This window comes from Cricetulus griseus, chromosome 3 (genome assembly GCF_003668045.3).
Source record: "Cricetulus griseus strain 17A/GY chromosome 3, alternate assembly CriGri-PICRH-1.0, whole genome shotgun sequence".
Classification (NCBI taxonomy): domain Eukaryota; kingdom Metazoa; phylum Chordata; class Mammalia; order Rodentia; family Cricetidae; genus Cricetulus; species Cricetulus griseus.
In genome coordinates, this window is record NC_048596.1 from 181,922,429 (window position 1) to 181,936,205 (window position 13,777).

The 13,777-nt window shown below is 44.4% G+C and overlaps 1 protein-coding gene across 3 annotated transcripts in view; it reads left to right on the plus strand.

Moving 5' to 3' along the window:
* Positions 1-506: 506 nt before the first annotated feature.
* Positions 507-13,777, plus strand: part of Ctcf (CCCTC-binding factor) — a 41,478-nt gene continuing 28,207 nt past the window's right edge. For 2 of the 3 annotated variants that reach the window (XM_027405839.2, XM_027405840.2), the window contains exons 1-2: positions 511-731; positions 6,967-7,080. The gene's annotated coding sequence lies outside the window, so the exon portion shown is untranslated. Of the gene's footprint in view, positions 732-6,966; positions 7,081-13,777 lie in introns of all 3 variants that reach the window. The other variant, XM_035442642.1, reaches the window with a different exon arrangement.

Consider the following 13,777-nt stretch of genomic DNA (forward strand, 5'->3'; position numbering starts at 1 on the left):
GGACACTGTTGGGTAAGTGTGAAGGCGCGGGAACTCACTGGGTCTTACTCGGTAGCGGACCACAGTGCAGAGCTAAACCAGGGTTGGGCCCAGCTGGGTAGGGCCGAACCTTGGAGTCTCGTCCGACCCCACGGCCCAGCTCCGCGCGCTTAGTCCTCCCCCCCTTCACGGCTTTGGGGGAGAGAAAGAGCTAAAGAATCACAGCAACCAGGCGGAGATCCGACTGCCCAGAGGCCGCAAACCTCCGCCCAGGAAGCCCCACCCAACGGGAACCAGGACGCCTCCGCCTCAGCAAAGCCCACGCGCGACCGGGCGAGGGCGCGGAAGGGCGCGTGCGGCGTGACGACGCGACTCGCGGCGCATCTCGTGACGCCATCGCGCCTGCTTTTGAAAGTTGGCGCCCGGGGCCGCCTCCCATGCTGCCCTGCGCCAACCCCTCCCCTCACCTTTCCTCCCCCGCCCTCAACTCGCCGCCGGCCGGCCCCCCCCACCCGTCTCTTCCCTTATCAGCACCCGCGGCCCCGGCAGCGCCGACGCAGGCGCACTGCACCGCGCCGCCGCCATTTTGTGTCCGAGCCTGTGGAGCGATTAAACCGTGCGCGGAGCTGCTTCTTTGGCGGCAGCGGCGACAGTGGTAGCCAGTGCAGGCACGCGGAGCTGGCCGGGGACGCCAGGTGGCCGGAGCGGTGGAGCGGCGGCGGAGCGGGCGCCGCGGGGGGTGTGGCGCGAAGGTAAGGGGGCCCGGGGTGGAGGAGGTTTCGCGGGCCGCCTCTAGGTGTCACGATGGGGCCGCTCCGGTCGGCGCTGGCTGCAGCCCGGCGCCAGCGCCGCCGCCGGGGGGTGTTTGTCTCCCTCTACCGTCCCTGCTGCGGCGCGGCCGCCGCCATTGCCCGTCTCTGCCGCCAGGGCCTGGCCAACCCCCTCCACACCCGCCCGCTAGCTTCCCTCCTCCCAACATGGTAGGCCTCTGGCGGCGGTGGCGACAGAGGCCTGCGCGCTCGGCGACTCCATTTTCCTTCCTTTGTCTCTACCCTCGAGGCCGGCTTTTGGCCCGGCTGATCTTCAGGCCGCGGCCCGCCCTCTGCCCTCCGCCCCTCCCGCGAAAGGGGCCCTAACCGAGGCTGGACCTCTGAAGGCTGGGTTTTCGCGCTTGCCTCGCCTAGGGGTCTTAAGTCCTCTGCCGCCCGCGCGCAGCTAGGTCCCGGAACCGTGTGGGTGTCGGGTCCCTACCGACGCGCCTCGGACTGCCCCATCTTCCAGTCCACCCGGTCCCGGAACCTACCCGGCCGCCCTGAGTGCTTCTCCAGCAGCTGGAGTGCTCTCGAGTTTCTCCGAGAGTCCGATCATCGCCGCTGCTGGTCTCCGTCGCCGCCGAGTGGCGCAGGCGGCGCTGCTGTGGCTGCGATTAGAGGGACCCCTGAACTGCCGAGAGCTCCCTCTGCAAGGCTGGCTGAGCTGCTCGCGCCTCGACGCCGCCCGAGCGGGCGGGGGAACGCGCGCTCGCCGCCCCCGCCGGGCCCCGTTGCGCCCCCAAACTCCACGCCAGGGCATCGCGCGGGACCCGACCGGTGCGGCCCCCAATGGTGGGCGGAAAAGACAGAATTTCCGCACCAAAATAGTTTTTCCCCAGCTAGGTTCGCACTCTTGAGCCCGTTGGAATGATAGCAGTCAGACGTTGTGCGCTCAGAGATCGCAAAGGGACTGAAACTTAATTTCACTCAGATCTCAAGTGATGTGTTAAACTCCAAAAATCCGGAGCATGGGCTGGTTACGTTTGTACAAGCGACACTGGAGTTTGTCTCCGGTTTAAGATGTAACTTCGCACTCCACTTAGGACCTGATGCTCTGGGGCTAGGCTAAGATAGTTCAACCCCTTTGGGATTGTGCAACCCCATCTAAAGCGCCAATAGGGCAGAATGAACTTATTCTTGACTAGACTGGTAATTTGACTGTTCGATGAAATGTGAGGGCTGATGTTGTAATTGAATCTTGGGTCACTTGAAGCAGATGGTTTATAAATGTCTGTGTAACTAGTCTTTAGTAGCTGACTTCCTGTATTGGGTTTAGCATTAAGTAAACATCGGCATAGAGACAATACTTTTTGGAGTTTAGGTTAACTAAGAAAGCTAAAATTCCACGGCCTCCATAGGCAGGAAAAGAAATTTAACAGCATTTAAGTCCTGACTTAAATAAACTGACTTTTAAGTCCTTTGCATTAATCTGTTAAATTGCTGGAGTAACCTTTATGGTTCGACTGTTTCCCCCCAACTCCATAATTTATTACCAATTAGCTGCTGATGTGTGGCTAAGGTTCTTGAGTAGAAAAGAAAGTCTAGGTTGATATTTTTTTTTAAAGAAGATATTTAAGCTTATGAAGCATTTTAAAAATCTCCCTCCATCCCGACAGTTTATCTCTGTAGCCCTGGTTGGCCTCATACTTAGGAGATCCACCTGCCTCTGTCTCCCGAGTGCTGGGATTAGAGGTGTGCTCTGACATGCTCTGCTTGCTTTAAAAAAAAAAAAAAAAAAAAAGTGCTACACTCATCCCTGATTTCGAGACCAGCCAGGTCTACAAGAGTTAGTTCCAGGACAGCCTCCAAAGCCACAGAGAAACCCTGTCTCAGGGAAAAAGAAAAAAAAAAAAAAGTGTGATAATATGCGTGATCTCAATTTGTAGGCCCTGGCAACCCACGTTGTATGCAAATCTTTCAACACTCCCCAATGTTTATGCCATTCCTTCCCTCTCTCCCTTAAATGAACCTAGTATTCTTTGTGGCCTTACTAGCCACATTGAAATCCTACGCAACTTTGATTTTTGTGGTGGTTGTACATGTCTTGCAAATGTCCTACCTTTGAGGTATGTTCCCATTCAGCATCTCATCCCTTCTTTGAATTCTTCAGAATGTTCTTCCTCACCTTCCCCCACAATAAAATTTCACTGAGTAACTAAATGTAGTGGTATCAGCCTTTTGTAGAACCATCTTTCTTTTTCTAATATACTAGGCCCAGCTATGTAACTTATTGCATTCTTTTCAATTTTACTGTCAAGTGTACAAGTTCCCAGTGGTGGTATATGCTAGTACTTTCGAAGTAGTGGCAAGAGGATGGGGAGTTCAAGGTCATCCTTAGCTTTGTAGCAAATATGATACATGAGACTGCCTTAAAAGAGAGTAGTTGGAATTTGTTTTTAGTACTGGACCTTGAGTAAACTAGGCAAGTTATAAATCCCATTTTTATTAGCTGGGTGGTGGTGGCTCACACCTTTCATTCCAGCACTAAGGAGGCAGCAGCAGGTGGATTTCTGAGTTCGAGGCCAGCCTGGTCTACAAGACCAAGTTCCAGGACAGCCAGGGCTACACAGAGAAACCCCTGTCTCAAAAAAAAAAAAAAAAATATTACCCCCCCCTTTTTTTTTCTTCAATAAGTTTCTCAATAAGTTGCCTAGTGCCCAGGTTGGTCTTGAATTTGCTATGTAGCTTAGGTAGCCTCCCACTTTTAAATCCTTCTAACTCCCATACTTGGGATCACAAGCTTAAATTCCAGCACATTTAAAAGTTAGCACTAGTTAGTTGTGGCAAAGTTTAGTCTCCAATATTACAACAAACAATGGTAAATATTAACAAAACACAATGATGTTTGAAAATGTCATGATAAATTCATTATTTTGTACAATAATGATGGGGGGGGGGGTTCGAGACAGGGTTTCTCTGTGGCTTTGGAGGCTGTCCTGGAACTAGGTCTTGTAGACCAGGCTGGTCTTGAGGTCACAGATCCACCTGCCTCTGCCTCCTGAGTGCTGGGATTAAAGGCGTGTGCCACCAAAGCAGGGTTTCTATAACAATCCTTGTTGTACTGGAACTTGTAGACCAGGCTGGCCTTGAATTCAACAGAGATCCTCCTGCCTCTGCCTCCCAAGTGTGTACACCTCCACTGTCTTGCTTAAAACTTAATTTTTATTGGGTATAGTGTCACACATTTGATCTCAGCACTCTGGAAAGCAGGGGCATGCTAATTTTCTGAGTTCAAGACCAGCCAGGACTACTTAGAAGAGATCCTGTCTCAAAACAAGCAAAACTTTTTTTTTTTTTTTTTTTTTTTTTTTGAGTAGGGTCTCACTGGGTAGCTCTGGCTAGCCAGGAAGTGGCTGTGTAAACCAGGCGAGTCTCCCAACTCAAAGGTTTACCTGTCTGCCTGGGATTAAAGATAAGAACCATCATGTCCAAGTGCCTTTGTGTACGATTGTGAGTGCAGGCAGGTGTGTGTGAAGGTCAAGGACAACACTGTGGAGTCCATTTTCTTTCTTTTAGGAGCCCTGGTTGGCCTAGAACTTTATATGCAGACTAGGTTGGTGGCCCTTGTCTGCACCTAACTTCTTGGATTCCTTTTCTTTTCTTTTCTTTTCTTTTCTATTTGAGGACAGGGTTTTTCTTCATAGCCCTGGCTGTCCTGGAACTGAGTAAGTAGACCAGGCCGGTCTCACACTTAATCTCTCTGCCTCCTAAGTGCTAAGATTAAAGATGTGGGCTTTTACTTGAATTCTGAACTCAAATCATAAGGCTTTTCTGGAAATAGATTGTATCCACAGAGTCCTCTTTCCAACCCAACGACTTACTAATTTAAATCAATAATGTGATACAGTCACATGAATGTCTGCCTCTAAAAGGAAATCCTGCTTGCTTAGGAAAAGTTAACCTTAGAGAACTCTACTGCCTTGTTAGAAAATTTAGCAGGTGCAAAAGTTAACCTTAAGATGTATTCTAAGCCACAGAGAAACCCTGTCTCGAAAAAAAAAAGTGTTTAAGGCTGGGTGGCGGTGGCGGCGCATACCTTTAATCCCAGCACCCGGGAGGCAGAGGCAGGTGGATCTCTGTGAGTTTGAGACCAGCCTGGTCTACAAGAGCTAGCTCCAGGACAGCCTCCAAAGCCACACAGAAACCCTGTGTGGTTGTGGGTGTTCTAAGAGTTTTAGGGTTTTTTACAAAAAGAAAAAAGGATATTGAGAATTAAAGGAGCCCAAGTGGGACTAATGCCTGGCTTGGGAGTTCCTTGGCAGGTTCCACATGTAGCTGACTAGTGCTGTACCCAAGAGTCCTATGGCAGAATCTTGCACATTTTTACTTACTGGCAAAAAACAGCTTTTTATCTCCTAGGTGTTGCTGCTGGCATCACAAATATCCCACATCATCTACTTTACAGGCACCATATCTCTTTCTCTCTTTTTAATGTAGAAATCTGATTTGGCCAGCTTTGTATCCTATTTATATGTCTTGGCTACTGATGACTTCAAACTGTTGGTAAAAATAATCCTTCTTCAGATAACTAAGATTTGTCAAGATTCAAGACAGAAAAGGAACTTCCAGGTTAGGAAGAACAATAGAGGCAAATATGTGTAACATTGAGGATAGCTGTTCTTAGATAGGTAGATTTGTCAAATCACATTCATTTTCAAGACCACTTGAAGCCAAGCATGGTGGTACATGCCTGTAATCCTAGCACTCAGGAAGCTGAGGCAGGAAGATCATGAGTTTGAGACCAACCTAGTATATATGATGATACCTTGTCCCAAAATACCAAAACAAAATGACAAAAAGAAACCCTTTTGGAACTAGAGAAATGGCTTAGTAGTTAAGAGCATTTGCTGCTTTTGTCAAGGATCCAGCTTCTGTTACTGTTACCCACATGGTGTCTCACAACCATCTCTTAACTCCTGGTTCTAGGCATATTCACCATCCTGTTCTGGCCTCCGTGTACTTATGTGCTTGTAGGCAAAACACTCATACATAAAATACAAATGTATCTCTTATTTTTATTTTGTAATTTTTTTTAAACTTGTGAGCTGGGTCACGTATGCCCTTGGAGGTCAGAGGGGGTCAGATCCCCTAGAACTGGAGTTGTAGACAGTTATGAGCTACCATGTAGGTGCTGGAAACAACCTGGTTCCTCTGCAAGAGCAGCAAGTGCTCTTAACTGTTGGGCCATCCTTCCAGCCCTTTTTTGTTGTTGGTTTTTTGGAGATAGTATAACCTCAAACTCGTAATCCTACTTCAGCGTAGAACTGTGGGCATATGCCATCTTGGAAATTCTCAGACTATTTCACTTGGGGGTGTCTTTTTTCCTCTCTTTTCCTTGTTTTTTTTTGGGGGGGGGCGGGGGAGGGGGAAAAGTTGGTTCAAGTAGTTTGGGCAGTCTTGGAACTTGCTGTATAGATCAGGCTGACCTTAAACAGATTTTCTTATCTCTGACTAGAGTCATTGGTTACCAGGACTGGCTCTTTTTTTTTTTTTTTTTTTTTTTTAAATAGAGATAGATTCCATTCTACCATTACTTGAAGCAAGGCAGTTCATTGGTAGTTTAAAGAGGAAAAATGTTCACTAAGACAACTATTGATTATTCTAGGATTTTCAAAGGCTTTCGAAAGCTTCTCAGTCTCTTGTTAAGCTTACCAGTTTGTAATGTTACTCACTATTTACTGAAGATAAGGAAACAAACTGCTAAAGGATTGTTATGTCAGGTGTAAGAATTAATTTTTGGTAGTTTGAATATATGTGCCATGATTATAATGGAGTAGTTTCAACACTCATAATTTTTTTTAATCTGTATGTGCTCAGTGAATGTCTAAAAAGTAAATGAATGTTGTATTGTTGGCTTGGTAGGCATTCATAGAACGATACAGTTAGTACATGAACAGCTTATTTCCTGATGGTGGTGGTTTTTGTTTTGTTTTGTTTTGTTTTGTTTTTTGAGCTAGGATCTTGCTTTGTAGTTCCAGCTGGCTTTGAACTATTGGCAATCCTCCTGCCTTTGCTTCCCAGGTCCTGACACTGTAGGCCATCATAACAACTAGCTGCTCTATTGTTTTGTTTGTTTTTTTTTTTCTCCCAATCATATCAGTCTTTCTTTTTTATGCTATATGGTGTGTTTATGTGAATTTGCTGTTTCATTAAATGATTTTTGCTTTTCTTTTAGAATGACAAACCTAGAACCAAAGAACAAGATGCACTAGCAGACAGACTTGGAGCTAGAGACTGGAGAGCTGGGTTCTGTTTTCCCTCCTCAAACTGATTTTGCAGCCACGGAGAGGTAAATGGTTTTTTCTGTTTGCTCTTAAAAAAGGTACTAGCTGGTGCAAGCCCGTAGTTCCAGGTACTATAGGTGTAGGTAGGAGAATCGTAAGTTGAAGGCTACCCTGGGGAAAATAAAAAAGTAAAAAAGATAGGCATGGCTGGGCGGTAGTGGCACACGCCTTTAATCCCAGCACTTCGAGAGGCAGAGGCAAGTAGACTCTGTGATTTTGAGGCCAGTCTGGACTACAAGAGCTAGTTCCAGGACAGCCTCCAAAACCACAGAGAAACCCTGTCTTGAAAAAATAAAAAATAAAAAAAACAAAAACAAAAATAGGCATGATGGCATATGCCTGTGGGGAGCGTAAGAAGTATAATATGATAGCCTAAGTTCCCTCCTTGGTACTGGGGGGAAAGGAGTATGAGGTTAGCCGGGCTTTGGTGGTGCACGCCTTTAATCCTGGCACTCTGGAGGCCGAGGCAGGCTGATCTCAGGATAGGCTCCAAAGCTACACAGAGAACCCTGTCTCAAAAAAAAAAAAAAAACAGTATGAGGTGATGCCACCCTCTTGAGTCTAGAGGATTTTCTGGGTAGTTTTGAGCATAGGAGATACAGCACATTGGGTAATTGAAAGCATGCAAGGTCCTGGGTATGAAACTGTAGTGCCATATACTAGGTGGTTGACAGAGCACATACGGTGTTTTTCTGTAGAATCCTTTGGTTTATGTATTTTGAACAGTGGGAGATTATGTGAAATGGTAAATGATAGTTTATGGTTTTATGATTTGATATGAAGCAGGTATGATTTTGTTCTTGGAGTATCTAGTATCTGGGATAAAATTTTTCTTAATTGGAGTCAGTCTCACTGTCCCGTATTTGCCTCATAGTGTGATAGTCATTATTAATTTTTGTTAACCTATACTCTTTGCATAGGTACTTGGAAAAGACCTTATAAATGTTGGTCTGTTGCTTTAAGTTTTCTTTTTTCTTTCTTTCTTTTTTTTTTTTTGGGGGGGGGGGTTTCGAGACAGGGTTTCTCTGTGGCGCTTTGGAGACTGTCCTGGCACTCGCTCTGGAGACCAGGCTGGTCTCCAACTCAACAGAGATCTGCCTGCCTCTGCCTCCCGAGTGCTGGGATTAAAGGCGTGCACCACCAACGCCTGGCTCTGCTTTAAGTTTTCTAAATAACTTAAGTATTACTTGAGATTAAATTACTTCCTTTCATGCTAACAAAAGCCTTTTTACCCTTTCAGGGGAAAGGTAAAATAATTACATTTGTGTAATAGTAAAAAGGAATTTAGAGTTGGAAGCTCTTTTTTTTTTTATTTACATTTGTTTATTTTGTATGTATGTGTGTGTCAGTGGGAGTATGCTACAGCATGTGTGGAGGTTAGAGGACAAGTTTGGGAATCATCCTCTTCTGTTTGTGGGGTTATAGGGATTGAGTTCAGGTCATCAGGCTTGGTGGCAAGCCCCTTTACCCACTGTGCCATCTCACCCACCTTAGAGATGGAAACTTCTAATGCTAATATTAACTAAATTGACTAAGTGGTTACTAGAGTTTTTCTTATAAGCTTTGTCTGGAACAGAGAGAAGGGACTAGGAATGAAAGCTTAATTCTTCAAGCCTGTTTTCTATATAGGAAGGGTAAGGTCTGTCTGTATTCTGCTCCATAAATTATGCCCTGCATATTCTTTAAGGAATGTTGATATTGGTAGAATGCTAATAAGCTGCTGAAAAGGGAAGCAGTACTGATCTGAACTGTGGAGAACCTAACCTTACTAGTTTAGGGGATGGTGTAGGAACACCTTGCTCATTTTCAAGTGCTATTAATTGACTTAGTGTGTTAGATCCCTGTTTTTCAAATTTGGATATGAATGCTTTCAGGGTACAAGGTGACATAATTTTATGGTACTTGAAGCCAAACATAAAAATGACCATTTTCTAAAGCTTAAATTATGCTAATTTAGGGTATAGTGAGTTAAATAATTTAGCTAGGAAAAAAGACCTTTTTTCTTTCTTTTCTTTTTTTTTTTTTTGAGACAGGGTTTCTCTGTAGTTTTGGAGTCTGTCCTGGAACTCTCTCTGTAGACTAGGCTGGCCTTGAACTCACAGAGATCCGCGTGTCTGCCTCCCATGTGCTGAGGTTAAAGGTGTGCACCACCACTGCATGGCATAGTAACTTTTAAAAACTGTTGGATTTGCTAAGTGTGGTGGTGTGTGCCTTTAATCCCAGTTCTAGGGAGGTAGAGGCAGGCAAATCTTTTGAGTTCTAGGCTGGCGTGATCTACATAGAAAGTTCTAAGCCACCAAGGCTACTTGTTAAAACCCTGTCTCAAGACAGAAATTACTTTAAACAAGTCAACATTTAAAAAGTTTTTTTTATTTTGTTTGGTTTTTTTGGGACAGGGTTCCTCTGTGAAATAGTCCTGGCTGTCCTGGCATCTGTTCTGTAGAAGCAGCCCTTGGTTTTGAGGACTTGGAGGCAACCCTCATTAACTTTGGGGTGTTAGAGCCAGAAAGCTTGGTTAAAAGGAGAAAAGAAGCTGGGTGGTGGTGGTTTTGTGACTTAAATCCCAGCAGGGAAGCCCAGGCAGTTGGACCTTTTTAAATTCAAAACCTGGTCTGGTCTACAGAGCAAGTTCCAGGACAGCCAGGGCTGTACAGAGAAACCCTGTCCTGAAAACCCAAAAGTAAGTAAATAAATATAATGAGTGAATGAGAATGAAGGAAAGGATGGTAGCCAGATGAGGATGAATGCAAATAGAAAAGTAGTTTGTTTTCTTTTGTTTTGTTGTTTTTTTGGTTTTTCGAGATGGGGTTTCTCTGTGGCTTTGGAGGCTGTCCTGGAACTAGCTCTTGTAGACCAGGCTGGTCACGAACTCACAGATATCCGCCTGCCTCCACCTCCTGAGTGCTGCGCTACTACTGCCTGGCCAAGTCAACATTTTTAAGCAGAATGCAAACTCTATTACTGCATGAAAAATAAAGTCTTCAACAAAATGAGGTATGAGTACTTTTGGTAGGAAACATTTTTTTAAATTGTGTATGTATTGATGTGTGTGTGTGAAGGTGTTGGATCCTCAAAAACTGCAGTTACAGACAGTTGTGGGTGCTGGGAATTGAGTTTCGGTGCTCTGGAAGAGAAGCCAGTGTTCACCTCTCTAGACCTAAGGAAGTGTTTTTTTATGGACATCACAGTAGAAACATTTGAGAGAAGTGATACTTTTGTTGCTGATGCTTACTTGCTGGCTTGTTGAGACAGCTCTGGCTGTGTATAGCCCAGGCTTTGTAGGCCAAACTTGAGACAATTCTGCCTCAGCCTCCCATGTGATAGAATCCTAGGAATAGACCACCTAGGGATATACCACCATGCCTGACTGTCATTAGTTCAAGCAGTGTGTGTGCACGTCTGTGTGTGGGCATGAGCACCCAAGTACACTGCTGAACATACATGCTTGTGCACTTATGCATATGGGTGGTCAGAGGACAACTTGGAAGAGTTGGTTTTCTCCATCAAGTAAATTCTGGTGATCAAATGCAGCCCATCAGATTTGGTTTCAGGTGCTTTTATGCCATGAATCGTCTCTCCAGCTCCAGCTTAGTCCTTTAACAATTTACACTGATTTTTGAGGGTTGAGGATAGTGTAGGTGAAAAAGTTCAATTCCTAGTACTGGTGGGGGGGGAATCTTGTAATGGAATTAGAGATCTCAGTGCTTGCTCCTCTTGCAGAGGACCAGGATTGGATTCCTAGTACACATCTAGTAGCTTACAGTCATCTGTAACTCCAGTTTTGTTTTTTGTTTTTTTTTTGTTTGGTTTTTCGAGACAGGGTTTCCCTGTGGCTTTGGAGGCTGTCCTGGAACCAGGCTGGACTCTAACTCACAGAGATCTGCCTGCCTCTGCCTCCCGAGTGCTGGGCTTAAAGGCGTGCACCACCACCGCCTGGCCATGTAACTCCAGTTCTAACATTATTTTGTATCCCCATTCTTTTTTGTTTGTATGTATGATATTCTTCATAGATACTTATCATTGACTACTACTTTTAGGGTCAGGTTTCATTACTGTGTGTCCATTGTTAGTCTCTATACAATACAGAGAAACTTCTCTTTTGGTGCTCCTAAACAAAACACTGTGTCTTTTAGGAATCTAATAATCCTTTGTTCTTTAAATTTCTATGAGTAGTACATGTATCTTTGCTTTTCAGATTTTTCTGCTAATTCTTTTATTGTCCATGTTCTGTCCTATGACACTATTATTTATACTTGATGAGAATATTTGGGATTGTTCCTAACTCTTGATATGTGTTAAGAGCATTGTTGCTGTTTCTTCTTACCATTGTTCTGTGAGGTATAAGTATGTGTTGTTGACTATCAGCTGTGAGATTTCTGATTTAATGTCAAGCTTATAGGAACCCCCCTAGCCAATGGTATTGGTTCTATCCAGTAGCCTTTGTGGTAGTACAGTGTGGTTACATACTGCCATGCATTGCCTTTCCCTCCTAAAGAAGCTATCTTTCAGTAGTAGTGGTACCCTAGGATAGAGGTGAAACTTGAAGACTTACTCTGTGAGTGAGGTATGATTAATTTGTGATGACTTTGCAGATTTTTTCCTTTTTTTTTTTTTTTTTTTTTTTTTTTTTTTTTTTTTGAGACAGGATCTCTAATTTTTGAACTCACAGAGACCCACCTGCTTCTGCCTCCTGAGTGCAGGGATTACCACCATGCCTGACAACTGTTCTAAAAAACAAAACAAACAAACAAAAAACGACAAGCCAAACATTGTAGCCCACACTTGTATTCCTAGCATTCCAGAGACCAAGGCAAGAAGATTTCAGTGAGAGTTTTGTTGGATGTTTTTGTTTTTGTTGTTGTTGTTTTTTTTCAAGACAGGGTTTTTCTGTGTAGCTTTGGAGTTTCTCTGGAACTAGCTTTTGTAGACCAGGCTGGTCTCAAACTCAGAGATTCACCTCCCTCTGGCTCCCAAGTTCTGGGATTAAAGGCGTGTGCCAGCACTGCCCAGCTTCAGTGAGTGAGTGAGGCCAGTGTGAAGACTGGTCTCAAAAGGGAATGACATTGGGGGGGGGGGCTTCAGGCTTCCCAGTAGGAAACAACCTATATTTAAAATATTATATTTTAGATCAACTTTCAGGTCATGGAACATAGATTCTATATGACATATAGTGTGAAGTCAGTTGTTCCCTTTCTGGAATGCATGGAATGGAGTCTATCAAAGTGACCAATCTCCTTTTCCCTTAGTGCTTAGGGTTATAAACATGTGCTGTCATACCTGATGACCTGGGGGCCTTAGGAAATAAGGTTTTACCCATCCCACATCTAAATCAAAATCTCTCTTTTTTTTAAATTCACCAGGTGATTTTGATACCAAAAAAAAAAATGTGTAAGAACCACTTCTGGTTGCCCCCACAAACATAGTTACCTATTAACTCTGTATAAACCCTGTGTGGGTGGGGGTGTGGGTGTGGGTGTGGGCGTGGGTATGGGTGTGTTCTTGTGTAATCATTAGTGATAAGCTTACCAGAGTCAGCTTTCTTTAATATTCTAATTGATGAAAGCTTGGTAAACTATTCCAAAGATAGTGACTCTTAGCTGCTTCTCAGGGTTAAGGGAGGCTCTGGTGATTCTTGGCACAATGATTATTAGGAAAATAAGGAAAAGCAGGGTGTTAGTTTGCTTTACCCTAGTGTTGAATTGTAGAGAATGTTGCTCAGGAACCAGCCTCCCATTGATACTGTGACACTAATGTTGACTTCCCTACTAGCCTTTTCTTTTCTCTGTGCAAATCTTTAATAAGCATAATAAATGGGCTACCCTTAATAGAGAGCCTTTAAAACCAGATTAAAATAGTACATTTGAGGTTTTTGGTTTTTGTGGTACTGGGGAAATGAACCAGGGGTCTAGCATGTGCTTTACAGTCTAGCTTTAGGTTTCTCTTAAGCACTTGCTTAGCATGTGCAGGGCTGGGTTCCGTTTAAGGACCACCATCTTGAGGTTAGGCGTGAGGTGGATTTCTAGCTTTATGGGGCTGGAAAGAAGGCTCAGCAGGTGAACACTTGCTGTTCTTGAGGAAGACAGAGAGCATTTGTTCCCAGCATTCACATGGCAGCTTACAAATATAGGTAAATCCAGTTCTGAGAGATCTGACCCTCTCTGGTCACCCTGGTCACCAAAGCATGCATGCATACATACATACATACATACATACATACATACATACATACATACATGCAAAATATACATATGTATAAACTCTAAGTACATCTTATAAAAGAGAGAGAAAAATTGTAGCTTTAGCAATTCCTCTCCTTGAAATTACTTTTTTTTTTTTTTTAATCGGGGGAGGGGGGCAGTCTTTATTGTTTTTGGTTTTTGAGACAAGGTCTCACCAAGTGGCTCTGGCTCTCCTGGAATTCACGATGTAGACCAGGCTGGCCTCAAACTCCTAGAGGTCCACCTGCCTCTGCCTCCTAAGTGTTGGGATCAAAGGTGTGCGCCACTCTTCCTGGATCTTGAAACTCTTTAATGGCTGAGCCATCTATCCAGCCCATGTTACCCTTTCTTCTCAGCACTCATTCTACTATGGAGCTGCTATTTGTTCTTTGACTGTTTTGGTGTCAGATGAGAAAGCTAAGAACTGAGCCCTGTGTAGAAAGCTTATCTGGGAGTGACAGTGTTACCGGTTAGAGGCTGCCTC